The following is a 15136-nucleotide window of genomic DNA, read 5'->3' on the forward strand; positions in this document are numbered from 1 at the left end:
CCTTAAAATCTTTCTTGATTATTCCCCAAGCAAAGTCATTTACCATTTAACATTTTATGAAAACAAACTTACCTTATTTCTTAATTGCTTAATCACCATAAAACTAAACTTTCCTTAATTCTTTAGCTCTTTTTCCGAGTAATTTCTTAACCTAAACTGCCATACTTTTTCCTACATTTTTTTTACCTTAATTCTTGCATGATCTAGCCTATAAATACCCCTTGAATCAAAGCCAAAAACTCACACAAACAACCACCACAAACCACCGCAGCCACCAGCTGCCACCAGTCCCTGACGCCAGCCACCACTCCTGCCGGCAGCAACCACTTTTCGGCGAGCTGCTGCCACTGTCGTGCCTCTTCTCCTTCCTCATCTTCTTCGGTTTTCTACTTCTTCTCTTCTCCTAATTAATTCTATTATTATTATTATTATTATTATTATTATTATTATTATTATTATTATTATTATTATTATTATTGTTATTGTTATTATTATTATTATTGTTATTATTATTATTATTGTTATAATTATTATTATTATTATGAGGGTTTTATAAAAAATATTATAGATGTTTTAAATTAAATAAAATTAGTTTATTATTCAAGTTTATGAAAAGAATTTTTATAAGGTTTATGTACTTATAATTGGGGGTTTTTATTTTAATTGTTGTGATTATTTGATGACCTTATATTAATTAAGGTTATATTTAATTGTAGGGTGTTTTTGACAAGAGTGCTTGAGGTTCTTTTTGTTTTTGCTTAAGCGAGGATCAAGGTACGTTTAGGTGGCTACATACCTTTGAAAGTGATTGGTTTGAATAGCATGTTTTATATGATATTATTGGTGATTAAATTAAATTGATTTGAATTATGATTTATGAAATGAAGTATGTTTGGAGGAATTTGATTTTAATATATGTTTTAATAAATATATTTATAAGATTGATTTTAATATCATATTTTGAATGGTTTGAATTATTTATTATGTTTAAAGGAATTTGATTTTTAAAAGTATGTTGGATTGATTTACAGAGTTTTGAGTTGGAATTTAATATTTAAAAGGATTGATTTAAATTCATGTTAAATTAAATAAAAAGAAGTTTTGAGTTGAATTATCATAAAGGATTGAATTATTGCTTTAAATAGGAATTATTGAATTATTTATTAAAGCTTTACAAGCATGATTATATTAATCACACTTAGGAGAGGAATTGAGTTTTTGAAAAGAGGAATTGATTTTAATAATCACAATTATTGAATTATTGAGTTATTGGAACTGTTTTGAGAATATTGAGAATTGATTTGAATTTATGAGTTTGGAATTATTGGATTAATTGGAATTGGTTTTAAAAGCATGTTTGCTAATAAATTGAGTTTACATTATCTTGCACTTATCGTACTTAGCATATTTTGCTAATCTATATTTTGTATTTGTTTTGGTTCGCCCTGTTTACCTTAATGGTAAGCAGTGTTGACTATTTTCAGGTGGAGTCAATAAATGAACATTTGGGAGTCCCGGGATATGCTTCACTTAATTTTAGGAATGTTGGTTTTATTTCTATTTTTGAGTACTCATAACAATGACTACTATTTTTATTAAATATTAATAAAGAAAGTGTTTGAGTTTCCGCTGCAAAGTATTAGTTTATTTAGTAGTTTTGAGTAGCCTTGCGTAATCACGCGGCGGTAATACGCCTAAGTTTATCTTTTACGGTATAATTATACGTATTGTACTGGTATTTCCGTAGAGGGAGATTTGACGGTGTTACATTGTTGACCCTTAAAGAGTTTTGATGATGATGAAGAAAGCAAACTTCAACTAATGAGGTTTCTCTAAGTGTTGAATTAGTACAGGTGAAGTAGAATCAGGGAGTGGAAGAGTAATATGAACTATGAAGATTACAAAGAGAAATAAGAAAAAGTACGAAAGAATAGAAGAAGAGGTCCACAATGGAACTAGACCAGTGATCCCTAACAGGAACACAAAAAGAGCTTCTTAACAGGAGCAGGACAACAAGCCAACTAATAAGCTTAGTCTGCGTTGAACACAGCAAGTTCTAGAAGAACTTGGAGCACGAGTTCTAAAAAGACGTTTAAGAAGAGAATACAGTAGGATTTTAATCTTTGTCTGCGAAGAACTCAAGTTCCTACAAGCAACACATAGTTCGATGATGCAATATTTTTCTAAACTTAATCTTTATTCGGTTTTTAGGAAGGATTTCTCTAAATGATTCATTTCTTCATGGGTTTTTATATTCCAGTATATTTGATGTTTATCTTTTTAATGAAAACCCTACTTGGTATATGAATGCTTCTTATAAATAAAAGAGTTCATATTTTGAGAAGAGTGTGAGTTTTATGCGTGAAAACCTCAGGAGCACTTAAGAGTAAGTTTGCCTAAGTTAAAAAGTTTTATCATATTAGAGTTTCATGTGTAGTTTTCCAATCATATATTATAGTTTAACTATTTTTGTTGTTTTGGGATTTGGGTGTGAGTTATTTGATTACGCAGTGAGTGAGCTTTTAATGTGAAGCCGAGTGAATAGTACTCTGAGAGTGCTGAGTGGAATCTAAGTTAGGGACTTAGGTTGGGTAGGATAGAGTCCTATCGAGTAGCAAGTTCATTGTGGAACTTGTGAGAAAGGTCTGATTATAGTAAGTTGTAACTAGAAGTGTTTGGCCTATTATAGTGAATTGGGTGTGTGTTGAAATCCCTTGGGGTCGAGGTTTTACTTCCAATTGAGCTCTGGTAGGTTTCCTCGTAAATTTCGTTGTGTGTTTTCAAGTTCCTATTAGTTTTGTTTTAATTTCCGCAAAAACTAGTCACTTAGGAACCAACTACTACTCACCCCCTCTTGTGGTAGTTCATCTCAACTAACAATGTTAGATTAAAAAATAAATAATAGCAAAATATGCTTGAAAAATCCAAAATTTCTAAAAAGTAGCCAAAAAAAATAAAAAAAAATTGTGCAAAATCCGTCGGATTGACCCGTAGCCGAAACTTTGGGTTAGGGTTAAGTATTTTTCAACCTATATCTCGAAATGACCCGATCCAAAGTAACATGTAATCCGAAGTAACCCGACCCAAATGACAGATCTACTTACACCCGATCAAGTTGTCTACTTCCTCCGTAAACGGTTATTTGCAACATTTACTAAAAGTAGGTGCTACCTATTATTTGCATCACTTCCATTTTAGGACAAAAAATATCTATGTTTACACTGCAAATACCCAACATTCCCTTACTTTTTCACACTTACTTTTTATTTTATCTTTACATTACATGGACAATTTTGTATTTTACGTTTCTCTCTCTTACTTTTTCCCACTACCAAATTTTGCATAGGCCTCCGTGAACGGTACATTTATTGCAAATAACCGTTTACGGAGGAAGTATTTTGTGTGCTCTTTACAGTAAGTTTTACTCGTACTCCGTACTATTTACCGTAGCAATTAGCACAGGCCAACTGAATTTGCAAATGTCATGACGAAAGAGCCTGCGCGAGTGCGCGTATCTGATACCACCAGCTCACGTTCAGGCGTTGATCTATTTTCGGTTATTATAAAGTCGGCGAGTCTTTTTCTTTTCCACTTTCCTACTTTCTCTCTCCTCCATTCTCTCTCTCTCCACCCGCGTTCAAGACCTAAAACTTTCGGGATCGTCTGTAATTTGATTTCTTCTTGTAAGTTTACCTCTTTCTCAATTCTTTGTTCTTCCATTAATTATTTTTCATTAATTTAGACTTGTAATTTTTTTTTGTAATGATAATGATTGTAGATTGTTTGTTGATTTTGATGCTAAATTTCTGAGTTGGGTTTCTTTATTCAATTGTTGTGAATTTTCTATTTATTAGGTTTAATTTGGGTGTATTTGCAATTTGCATAATTTTTACTGTTTTATACTCCATGTTTTTGGTTTTGCATAAGTTAGTGATTTTGAGCTTCATGATTGCATGTTTTGATCTTAATCAAAGCCCATATGCTTGTAAAAGACACCAGTTACAATTCGACAGTCATTTCGCTATTGTTTGATCGGGGTGTTGTTGGGGGTAATGTAAGGATACAGGTTTCTTGTATCTTGTTCAATATCTTTAGGGTTGCAGGCATTCGAATGATTGTCTTAAAACGTTACCTTGTCCGTTGTAATGGTTAATCGGCAATTTGTTATGGTAGTGGGTGGCTTCACTTAAATGTCTATCCCAATGAGAGTAGGCCTCGGTTACAATTGGTTCTTGATAGTGTTTTATCACTCTTGTTTTGAATATTTTCGAGTACTTCCCGTTCGTGCCAAACAGTAAAGCAATTGTATTGTTGGGTGGAATTGATGATGAATTTTTGTTGATTGAGGTTAAGTGATTGGGTATGCCAGATTAAGATTTATTAGGCGTAGTTGATTGTTCTACTCAGCTTAGTGAAATAACAGCTGCCACTGCCGTTTTTTAACTCTTGAAGTTACCCTGTTGTTATAATTTGTAGATCTTATTTGGCAATTGGCACTTTTCTTTTGACCGATGAATCTAGTTCGTAACTCTAGTTTTGTTGTTTTTCGTTACATTTTCACTGAGGGAAACTCACTTTCGACTTCTGTAACTCTGTAAGGCTTAGAGCACTGTTCTGCTGAAATATTTCTGGCTCAGTTTCTCTAGGATCCTGTTGGGTTGTGCTTACAGCATTCTTTGGCTTGGCGTTGATGAATGTATCTTGTCTCTTTTCTCCATAATTGTTCAATACCTATTTGATGACATAGGTTTCTATGTATTATCCTAATTGCCTTTATATTTTCTGATTGTTTCAGCTACAACTGTCAAGTAGGTTTGATTGTCTATAGCTTGTGAATTGGAATGTTATTGGAATTTATGGGAAGGGGCTTAATTGACTTGCTAGACATTTATTCGTGCATACAATGGCTTAGATTTTCATGTCTGCTGTTTTGAATAGTTCATATGCTAATGGTTTAGATTTTTGTAGCTCACTCAGTTCATAAGAATGCAATTCACATCTTACAAACACTATTTGATTCTTCTCCTAGTAGGCTGCTAGGTTATGCAAGTGATATTCAAAATTTTCCCAAAGTGTCCTCGTCATGTGATTCTGTAGAAATATAACTTCTGACCTTTAATTTTAAGGAAACACTTTTGACCAAGCTCTCTTTTGCAAGTATTAGTTAGGAAGAATTTCCGTTTTTGGATATATATAGATAGACATATTTATCTATTTTTGGTTAATCCTGCTTGAAAAAATGAACCACCTAACTGCAAAGGCTATCCTAGGTTGATTTGGTTGGTGCTATTTGTGAAATTTAGTGCCTTGGCTGATTAGAGATTATGAGGTACTTATTTGTGATCTATTTTAGAAGGGATATGCCCACATCTCTGTTAGTTCAACCCTCCAGTTTATTTTGTATACCTGAATTCATGTTAGGCTTATGCTACTCCAACTTTTACTCTTACATTTTAGCCTTTTCGGTTACAAAGCTCTTTGATATGGGTATGAAATGTGCACCTTGCACTTTCAGTTGGACATGCCATTACTTGGGCAGTGTATGTGGATGTCTACAAATTACCATGAAAGCACAAGCAATGGTCTTCTAGAAGTGGAACATGTTATATGAACAATATATTTTTTCACCCATGCCCATTGCTCAATATGTAGGAAAAGATATTAATTGTTAACTTACTGCTATGTCTCTACAGTTTTTCCCCATTTGTAGACAAAGTCTCTGGTGTCCAACATTTTGGTCCATGGCATGTCACAGTTTAGGATATGTACCACTGCTCATTGCTTAAATGCTCATATTCATGTCTGAGTAACATTTATTTGACACCTTGATTTGGTATGGATCCTCGAAAATAGTAGTAAGACGTTGATCTTCTTGACGTATATTCTAACTTATTCTGAGACTTCTTAGTTTTAAGGGACTGTAGTGTGTAATATTTGAGCTACTGATACGTTCTTTTATGTAAGGAAGTATTGATTTATTTCAATTAAGGATGTAATTTTTCTGTGACCGTATCATAATCATACCCCAAGATAGGTAACTTTTCTAGAAATTAGAATTAGTTATTGTAAAGGATAGAACTGTCTTTAATATGTGATGTAGTCCATATGTTGTTTGTTTGGATTGGTAAAAAGCTCATAAGTAGATGTTTTCAGTGAGAAAACTGAGGATTTTAGATTACATATTGACATGTCTATGAACATGTCAAGACTTACATTGGATATGTTAATAATTTCTTCTGCTATTATGTATATCATGGACTAGTGGTTTGTAAAAGCAAGTGTTTAGCTCCTTGCCAAAGAAATTAATGAATTTGTGACTTTGTGTCTGATGCTAACCACGTCTCAAACGGTTATTCTCCTGTCTTTTCAACCAAAATTGAGATTCCCTATGATTATTTGGGACATTCTAAAATCTGATGCTTTTTTTCCAAGTAAACTTAACAGTTGAAATACTTTCTCTTTTCCAAATCTGATACTTTTTATGTTCCAAGTATTGTTTTCTTGTACCCTCTGGCAATCTCATCAATCTTTCTCTCTTTCTTTAAATCTTCTCTCTTGCTGCACAACTAATTTTTTTTCAACGAACAATTATCTTAAAATCCATGTTAGTCGAAGGAATGGGGGCTTGGGTGAGCCTAGGGAGGACAGCCTGAAGAAGGGCTGTCATTAGAGTAGATTTTAGCCTGAGTTTGAACATAATTTTCGGTTGGACAGTTAAATTTTAACAATTTAATTTTAGATGCTAAAAAGATATTGTAAAATGTTAAAATTTTGATAAACAAATACTTATAAGGATATTTGAAGTTATACTTTGAAAAAGACTGTATATTCAATTCAATTACACTTTTTTTTTTTCCTTAAATTCTCTTACAAAATTTATGAATTCTGGTACCATTTGGTTTATTATAAAGTGCCAATTTCTAGATGAATCATCTCTTGTTTAATTTTCATTAATCGCAATTTTGCTGTTTTCACGTAATTGATTCCATTTTACAAGATAGTGGGAAGGAACCTAGGCAAACATGCCAGATATTTACCAGTTTATGGCATGGCGTGTGACGTGTGTGGTCTTTTCCTTTAATTACATAATTAGGTTGATGTGTAATTCATTTTCTGAATTTGACAATGAAGTAGATTCTCACTTACTTTTGCCTCCCCTGTATGTTTATCTTATATTGGATAGAGATGGTGCTGTGACATTTTGAGGTTTGGAATTTTGGATCGTGGAGGCAATACTATCTAGTTATTTATCTCCTCTCTAATGTGTTTGTGTGTGTGTGTGTGTGTGCACTCACACGTTTTTTTTTTTTTTTTTTTTTTTTGGGGGGGGGGGGGTGGTGGGGAAGGATGTAACCAGGCTTACTTGTGCTATGGAGTATCACAGACAACTTATAGATTGATTGGAGGCAAGGAAGCCAAGATGGCATCAATTGCCTTTTCTACTCTGCTTTCAGCTTTTGTTTAACATGTTTGTTTTAGTTTTTTCTCTCTCTCTCTCTTTCTTTAGCTCAGAAGTTTTGAGGACTGCGAGTTCAATGTAGTTGTGGAGACTGGTGCATTTTCTTTTTAGGGAAGTGGTACTTCGTATGATTCTGAAGGTTAGATGAAGGCTTCGTTCCTTGATTTTGGTGGACCAATTATTGCAAATTGAATCATCTGAGGGATGTTCATGTGATTAGGTCCAAAGTGTAGGACAATGCACTAAAGACAACTCTTTCTTCAAGCAGGAAATCTTTATAGATGCTTGACAGTGGTTATAAAGGCTCTTTAGATATGTCTTTAAGAAAGGTGTTCAATCTCTCTGTATTGATATGCTAGAGAACTTTGAGTAGTTTTCTGAGAGTAATACCAGAAGGTTTTAAACAGGAGATTCCAGGGTTACCAGCTTTTGTTTGATGTTTCAACATGGAGTTGTATAGTGTGAATAAGGTGGTGTATCCTAACTTATGTAAGTCTTCCATCTTTTCTGAGTTGAAAGCATTGGAAGAGTATATAGACCGTTTTGGTCAAGATCAGGTTCCAAATTGCATCAAATGAAATGTGAATTGATCATTTGAGAAGTCAAGTGGAGATTTACGGTAAGATAATGGTGTCCTCCGGAAATGATTTTTAACTTATTGTCTTTACAACTTAATTAAGAATTATCTGGGAGAACTTAAGAGATAGTTTGACTTAACATTTCTGGTGCACCAGAGTTGTTGGTGATTAGTTGTTGCATTAGACTTAGGCATTCCTTTGGTCTCAGTTTTGGCCGATGAGCTCTCACAAGATGTTTAGAATTTAGTTTTCAGTAATAGGATTTGGGGACTGTTGTTATTATTGCTTCTATCTTCTTTTGTAGTACTGCCGAGCTTTATTTCCCCCTTTTGTGATCTTACTTGAGTGTCTTCGCTTTTGGTTCTGGGTTATGTTTAGCATGGCAGGGAGAAACCGTATGCCTCGCCATCCTGTTAATCCACATGGTTTTAGAGATGGCCCTAGGCCATTTTTTAACAGAGGACCAGGACCTCTACCTGTTTATCCTGTGGCTCTGGAGGAAGAACTTGATATTCAACACAGAGAAAACCAGAGGATTGCTGCTGAAAATCGGCATTTGCTTGATGAAAATGTGAATCTTGAAAGAGACCTGCATGCTGCTAAAGATGAAATTCACAGATTGGATGAGCTCATTAATAAACTTCGAGCTGACCATGATCTTAAGTTTAGGGGTTTGATTGAAAGAGTTTGAAGATGGAAGCTGATCTACGTGCAGCTGAGCCTCTTAGAGATGAAGTGATGCGTCTTAGAGCTGAAGCTCAGAAGCTGAATGTTCTGAGACAAGATTTGACTGGTCAAATTCATGGTCTCACTCAAGAAATAGCCCGTATCCGTTCTGAAAATAAGCAGTTGAGTGCTTTGAGATCTGATGTTGATGGCATTCGCAACGAACTAGCTGAAGCCAGGTTGACAATTTATCTAGTCATTCTTTCCTTTTTGCATGCAAATTAGTAAGTCTGCTTAGCCCAAACCTAGGAATCATATGCCTATTTAGGGAGACACGTTGGAAGTAAGCTTGTTTAGCACAAACTTAGGAATCAATATGCCTATTTAGGGGGACATGTTGGAAGTACGTTTGTTTAGCACAAACCTTGGAATCAGTATGCCTGTTTAGGGGGACACATTGGACACTAGCACATTACATTTGGCCGATCCTTTAGAGGTCTGCATTATTCACAACTCACTAGTCAGTACTATTTTGCTAATGGCCAACAACTATCATAATCTAACAAATCTGAGTTAGTGAAAAGTTTCTCATTTAAGCTCCATTTGGTTTAAGAAAACATTGTCAATAGAATATACTTTTCCATAGAAAGCACTTTTCAGCAAAAACACAATTACTCTGTATAAATTAGTTTCTGTTTGTTTGGTTCCTTGCAAGAAAAAGTTTGAGAAGGAAAATGGAAATGGAAAAGCGAGGATGGATGGGAGGAGAGAAATAGGAAGGTCATAGTGAGGAAAATGTGGCTTCCCATCCTTACGAAAGGATAATGTACTCCACCCTTCACAAACCTAACACAGGAAAATGGTAATTCCCTTTTCCTGTTATACCATTTTCCTCTTAATGTTTTTTCCCCTACCAAACACTCTTTAATATCCCTTTAATACTGTTAAGATATGAGAAACTGATGTCTCATTGATGTTGAGGGAATCATCAATCTTTTTTTAGTTTGACTCTACATTATTAGATAAATTATTGAAAAGAGTTTTCAATAAAAATAAAAATAAAATATTATAAGAGCTTACAAGGGTTTGATTGTGGGTGATAGTTGCTAGCTGCCAGGGTTATGATTCAGATCCAATGATGTTTAAGGCTTATGATGAACAACTGTGTAGTGTTCTCAATCGGGTTAGTACCAAATAGTGCAGAACTCTCAGCATCTTGTCTAAGACTCTAGGCTGTGATACTTTATGTTACTCGGACTCGGGTACCCATGTCCGACACGGGTACATGTCCAAGTGTCCGACTCGGCTATTTTGTGAAAAAATTCTATGACTTTGAACTAAAATGAAGGGTCCAAGTGTCATACTTATGTCCTAGTGTCGAGGGTCCGACCGGGTACTTGAGGTAAAATGAAGAGTCCAAGTAACATAAGTGGTACTTGATCTATAATTCATGATTGGCTCAACTTCACACATACCAAGGGGAAATAACTCTGCAAATGTGCGCAGTATTTTTTAACCTTTTCATCTTTATAAAAGGGTGGGATCTCTTTGGTACCTTCAAATGTGGGTTATGGCCAGTTTCTTATTTTGTCAAGAATACTGCTCAGCTTGATGTCATATATGTGAAACAATTAGTGGTCTCATCTTTTTGCTGATTTCAAGAGCTCTTTTAATTTTTGGCTAAGTTCATTCCTGTGTCATATTTAGGAAAGCTTTGGAGTATGAAAAGAAGTCAAATGCGGAGCAGGTGCAGCAGAAGGATTCAATGGAGAAGAATCTCATGTCACTGGCTCGTGAGATTGAAAAGCTTCGAGCAGAGCTGCTGAGTGTGGATAGGAGAGGACATGCACTTGGTAACTGGCTAAACTTCTTTTGTAGTATTATTACAGTTATTAGTTTGGGTGAATGTCACCTTCTATTAATTCCTGGAATATTTATGAAGTTGATTTAACTTGGAGTTTTCCCTTTGTTATCCTGAAACACATTTAGGAATGTTTACACCAGAAATCTCTCTATACAATGATTCAACTTTATTTGTGGTTGATCTTTGGGGCAACCTACTTATTCAACTTGTTTCTGTGTCTCAACCACCTCACTCCTAACTGATACAGCTTTCTGTAACTTAAATGAACATGTTTCCTACCTGTTCACTTAAGTTACAGGATAAATTTAAGCATCTTGCTTTATGTGTTTGAATTTTGCAATAGCTGAGTTTTTTAAGGTATTGTGCACCTATATATTCTTTTTCTGAGACATCATCTGGCTTCTTTTAGGTGGTGGCACCAGCTATGCTATGTACAATGGATTCCCAGATACAAGGTTTGGTGGAGGGCCATCTGCTGATGGGTATGGTGGAGCTTGGGGCCCTTATAATAAGCGTCCCAGACATTGACCTCCAATGCCTCTGACTGGCATCCGAAGATGTGCTTACTGATCTTGGTAGAACTATTCGCTAAAAGGAAAGGAAGAGGAAGGGAGAGATTGAGATTGGGATTGAGAGAGAGAGAAAGAGAGAGGGAGGGAGAGAGAGAGAGAGAGAGACCTTTTTTATCCCTCAAAGTAATAGTGGCTTTAATTAATACAGGTTTTAATTGTTAGCTAAGCCTTTACAGTGTGGTATATCCTCCGAACAAGTGATTAAAGCTGTAAGATAACTAGATAAGTCTATTTAGTTTCATTGGTCTATGTTTGCTTCATACTTGTGCTGTTGGGTAATTGGTTACTGCTTCTAATGATGCCAGATTTATGAAACAGCACTGTTATGATGGTAATTTAAGCCTGAGCAAGAATGCGAGCTTTAAGCACTCTCTTTAATTTTCTAGAGTGTTACTCTGAAATTCCCAATGTATAAGAAGGAAGAATAGTGAGCAGACTAGAGTTATTACATTCACTAATATCCATACTATCAGTTACTAAATATCCATACCATCAATTACTTTCATTAGAGATTCAACTTCTTGACGACTTGATAAATATGGTGAATACTTTTTTGAGTTGATAAGTAGTAAATTATCACCTTCAATTTGGATGTTGTCTCAAAGAAGACTCTGTTAGAGAAAAAGGTACTTCGTATATGTAAGGCTTCTTTGATGCTTACTAGTAAAGTCAAATTAATTGTTCAAATTTCCATGGAAAATTACTAGAGTATGACAATACAATTGTAGTAGCCGTCATTGCTCGTGTCACGCAACAAATTAACGCTTCAAAAAGTCACAAAAGCATAGCCTTAGTCCTTGGACACCAAGTAAGACTGCAAAAGGAGAAAATTCACAAGTTTAATGACCATCTTCGTTGAACCGTTGACACATCAAATGTTACAAGCGTTCTATCAATCTATTGTGGACCTAACTATGTGTCTTTTCTTGGAACCCAAGTTCATACATCTCTATAAATATGATTAAGTATAGCTTGTTGGTTATATTCATATACACACAAGAGCAGGGAGACGAGTTTGCTAACACGAGATCGGAATCAAACATGGAACAAGCTGGTCCAAGTCTAGCCGAAATTTACGTGTTGCGAAAGCTGGAAAAGAAAAAAACAGAAGAGCTCAGGAAGAAGATTGTTACAAGTACTGAGATTGAAGATGGTAATCCAGATGAACAGATGCAAAGTGGTTGCTTATCATGGCTCCAAAAGAAGATACATCCGTCTTCTTTGTCTCCTACCAAAAGCTAGCTTAGCAAATCCCAAATTTGCGAGGCTTACATGCTCTAATGATATTTTTTAGGGATTCGAAAACTCATAAAGGTTCATATATGGTTAGGACTTCGACAAAATCCTTTTTAGTCATAGTATAAGTAATATATTACCTATCCTATTATTAAGGTACGTTCAAGTTACCGAAGAAAAAGTTGGTTTTGTGACGAATGGAGTTGACAATTAATAGAGGCATCTCACCGAGCTTATTTTGGAGGATTTGTGAGATGCAAAGTTCTTTCTTAGTAGGATAAGAAAGAAAGCAAAAATCATTAATGTATTGCAACTTTGTAAGCCTTAGATGTTCGCAACCTACATATCGAAATCAATCACTTGTTTAATTTGTTTATCCTTTTCCTTGATGTAATTACAATTCTTGCTTTCAGATATATTAAGTTTTAATCCTCTCTCTTTATACTACAAGCTATCATCATTATATAAAAAGTACGTTTATTCTTTTATTGTTTATATAATGCAGTATAAACTTATTTTAAAACTTGTAATGTACTCCCTCCGCTTTTAAATACTTGATTAATTTCTCTTAGGCACGTATGCCTATGCTAATTTTTTAAATATCTTTAATTATCAATAAGTATAAATTCTAACAATTAAAAATTAATAATCTATTTATCGAGACAATTTCAACAAGTACCAGAAGACTATATTTTTTTTTATTCACAAATAGTAGTCAAAGTAAGACAAATAAATAATGCAAAAAGTAAAAATGGAGCAAGTATTTAAAAACGGAGTGAGTAGTATTACATTATACTTCGTATAACATTATAAATGTTTATATAAACTTATATGCAGTGCCGGGGCTAAAATTGCAAATAATTTATTGGCCCTGTTCAACATTTTAAAATAGGGCCTTCTAGGATAAATTAAATACCCGATTTTTATTTGATAAAAAAATTCATTACATTAGAAAATTCATCCTTTGAAATTATGATTAATACGGGTAAAATAATTTTGAGAGATGAAAATATTTGAAGATTAATGGAATAATTGAAGATAATTACAGAAAGTAAATTAGAAATGTTGAAAATAATAAGTTTTAATAGTAAAGTGAAATTAATTTTGGAAGATATAGAGGTTTTTGGGAATTAGAATGATAGATTGAAAAATTTTTGGAAAAAAAAATATATTTGGAAAGAGGAAAGATCTGATTTTGGGTTTGGGCGGAGGATTCTAGAGCAATTTCATTCAATGTATTTGGACGCGAACCACCTAAGATTTATTATACAAGCACAATTGCTCTAACCACTACTCCAACTAAAATTTTATGATATTAAACCAAATTGAATTACATATATCTAAATTTTGGATCCCCTCAAATTTAGGGGCCCTGTTCCGTCGACCACTCTGATCCGACCCAAAACCGCCACTGTTTATACGTAGTATAAGCCATCTTGTAGTACAACTCGCTTTGTATTTGCACGAATGCAGGGTCTCTAATGAACATAGTTTACCATATCATGAATATCTTTGTCTAATGGCCTTACAAAAGTGAAAATTGTTAAAAGTTGATATTTAGAAAATTTATAATGAGTGGTAATTAATAGAATCTCACATGCTAATTTATTTCTATTGCATAAATCATAGAATGTGGTAAAAGTCATTTTATTTTGACCACATAAATAATAAGTGAGTTAAACTTTCAAATTAATGTATATAAAATGTTAATACTTTATTCTTGTTATAAAGTATTAATCCTCTCTCTTTACAAAAATGGCTTGTATATAAGGTTGATCATGGTCCATCCTTCAAATACACAAAGAAAAAAAAGCCATAAATAAATTAACTACAATCTTACGCGGAAGAATTAACGGCATAGGAGCCTTAGAAGAGGTTAACCATCTCATGGAGTTACATACTGCATAAGACAAAAAGTGTATGTTATTGGTGCCAAAATATTTTGGAGAGGCTATTTTGTATGGAGTTTATGAAATAATATTTAACCCTTATTGATGTGTGAAGGTTTTTGTTACATCATCTTGGAAAATAATAAAAGTATCATCAAACTTGTTCACATGCGCCTTTAATACCTTAATACCGAGTATCATTATTCTTCAAGATGTGACAAAAAGCTTGATGATAGTATCATTATATTTTTCAAGAGAAAGTACGGATGATTAGTACCCTGTTAGCAAAGTATTTATAACTATTACTCTCTTAGTAGAGTATGAAGTTAACCATACTAGTCGTCATGGCTCATGTCATTCAACAGTTGTCTCTCTCCTCTCAATTCCCCCAAATTTCATCATCGTCATTCACGCAATTTCCTCGTCCATCGATCGATCGCACACTTTCTCTCTCCTCTCAATTCCCCCAAATTTCATCATCGTCATTCATGCAATTTCCTCGTCCATCGATCGATCAATCACCATAAACCCTAGAAAATCGTCATTGTTGTTTGTCTTTTGCTTTTGTTGCCGCCATTGGAGGAAGAGAGGAGGAGGTAGTGGTGGGCTGACATGGTTGTGGTTGAGGAGAGAGAAAATGAGAGGAGAGTGTGGGGAAGTGAGAGTATTGGATTATACATGAATAAGCCCCTAAAAATATTAAGGATAATTTTACAGCCTTTAAGTTCTACAAATTCTATTTGGTGTCAAAAAAATAAAAAATAAAAAAGCACCCAAACTTTCATTAAACTCTATTTACTGGCCAAATCTCACTTAAAATGGGTTAACCACTCTATTAGGGTTAGATTATTAACTCTAATCAACTGATTTAC

The 15136-nt window shown here is 34.2% G+C and overlaps 1 pseudogene; it reads left to right on the forward strand.

Annotated features, from left to right (window-relative positions):
- The first annotated feature begins 3473 nt into the window (after nt 1-3473).
- Nucleotides 3474-11514, forward strand: LOC110691212 (annotated as a pseudogene).
- Nucleotides 11515-15136: the final 3622 nt, after the last annotated feature.

Source organism: Chenopodium quinoa, unplaced genomic scaffold (assembly GCF_001683475.1).
Source record: "Chenopodium quinoa cultivar QQ74 unplaced genomic scaffold, ASM168347v1, whole genome shotgun sequence".
In the NCBI taxonomy this organism is placed as follows: domain Eukaryota; kingdom Viridiplantae; phylum Streptophyta; class Magnoliopsida; order Caryophyllales; family Amaranthaceae; genus Chenopodium; species Chenopodium quinoa.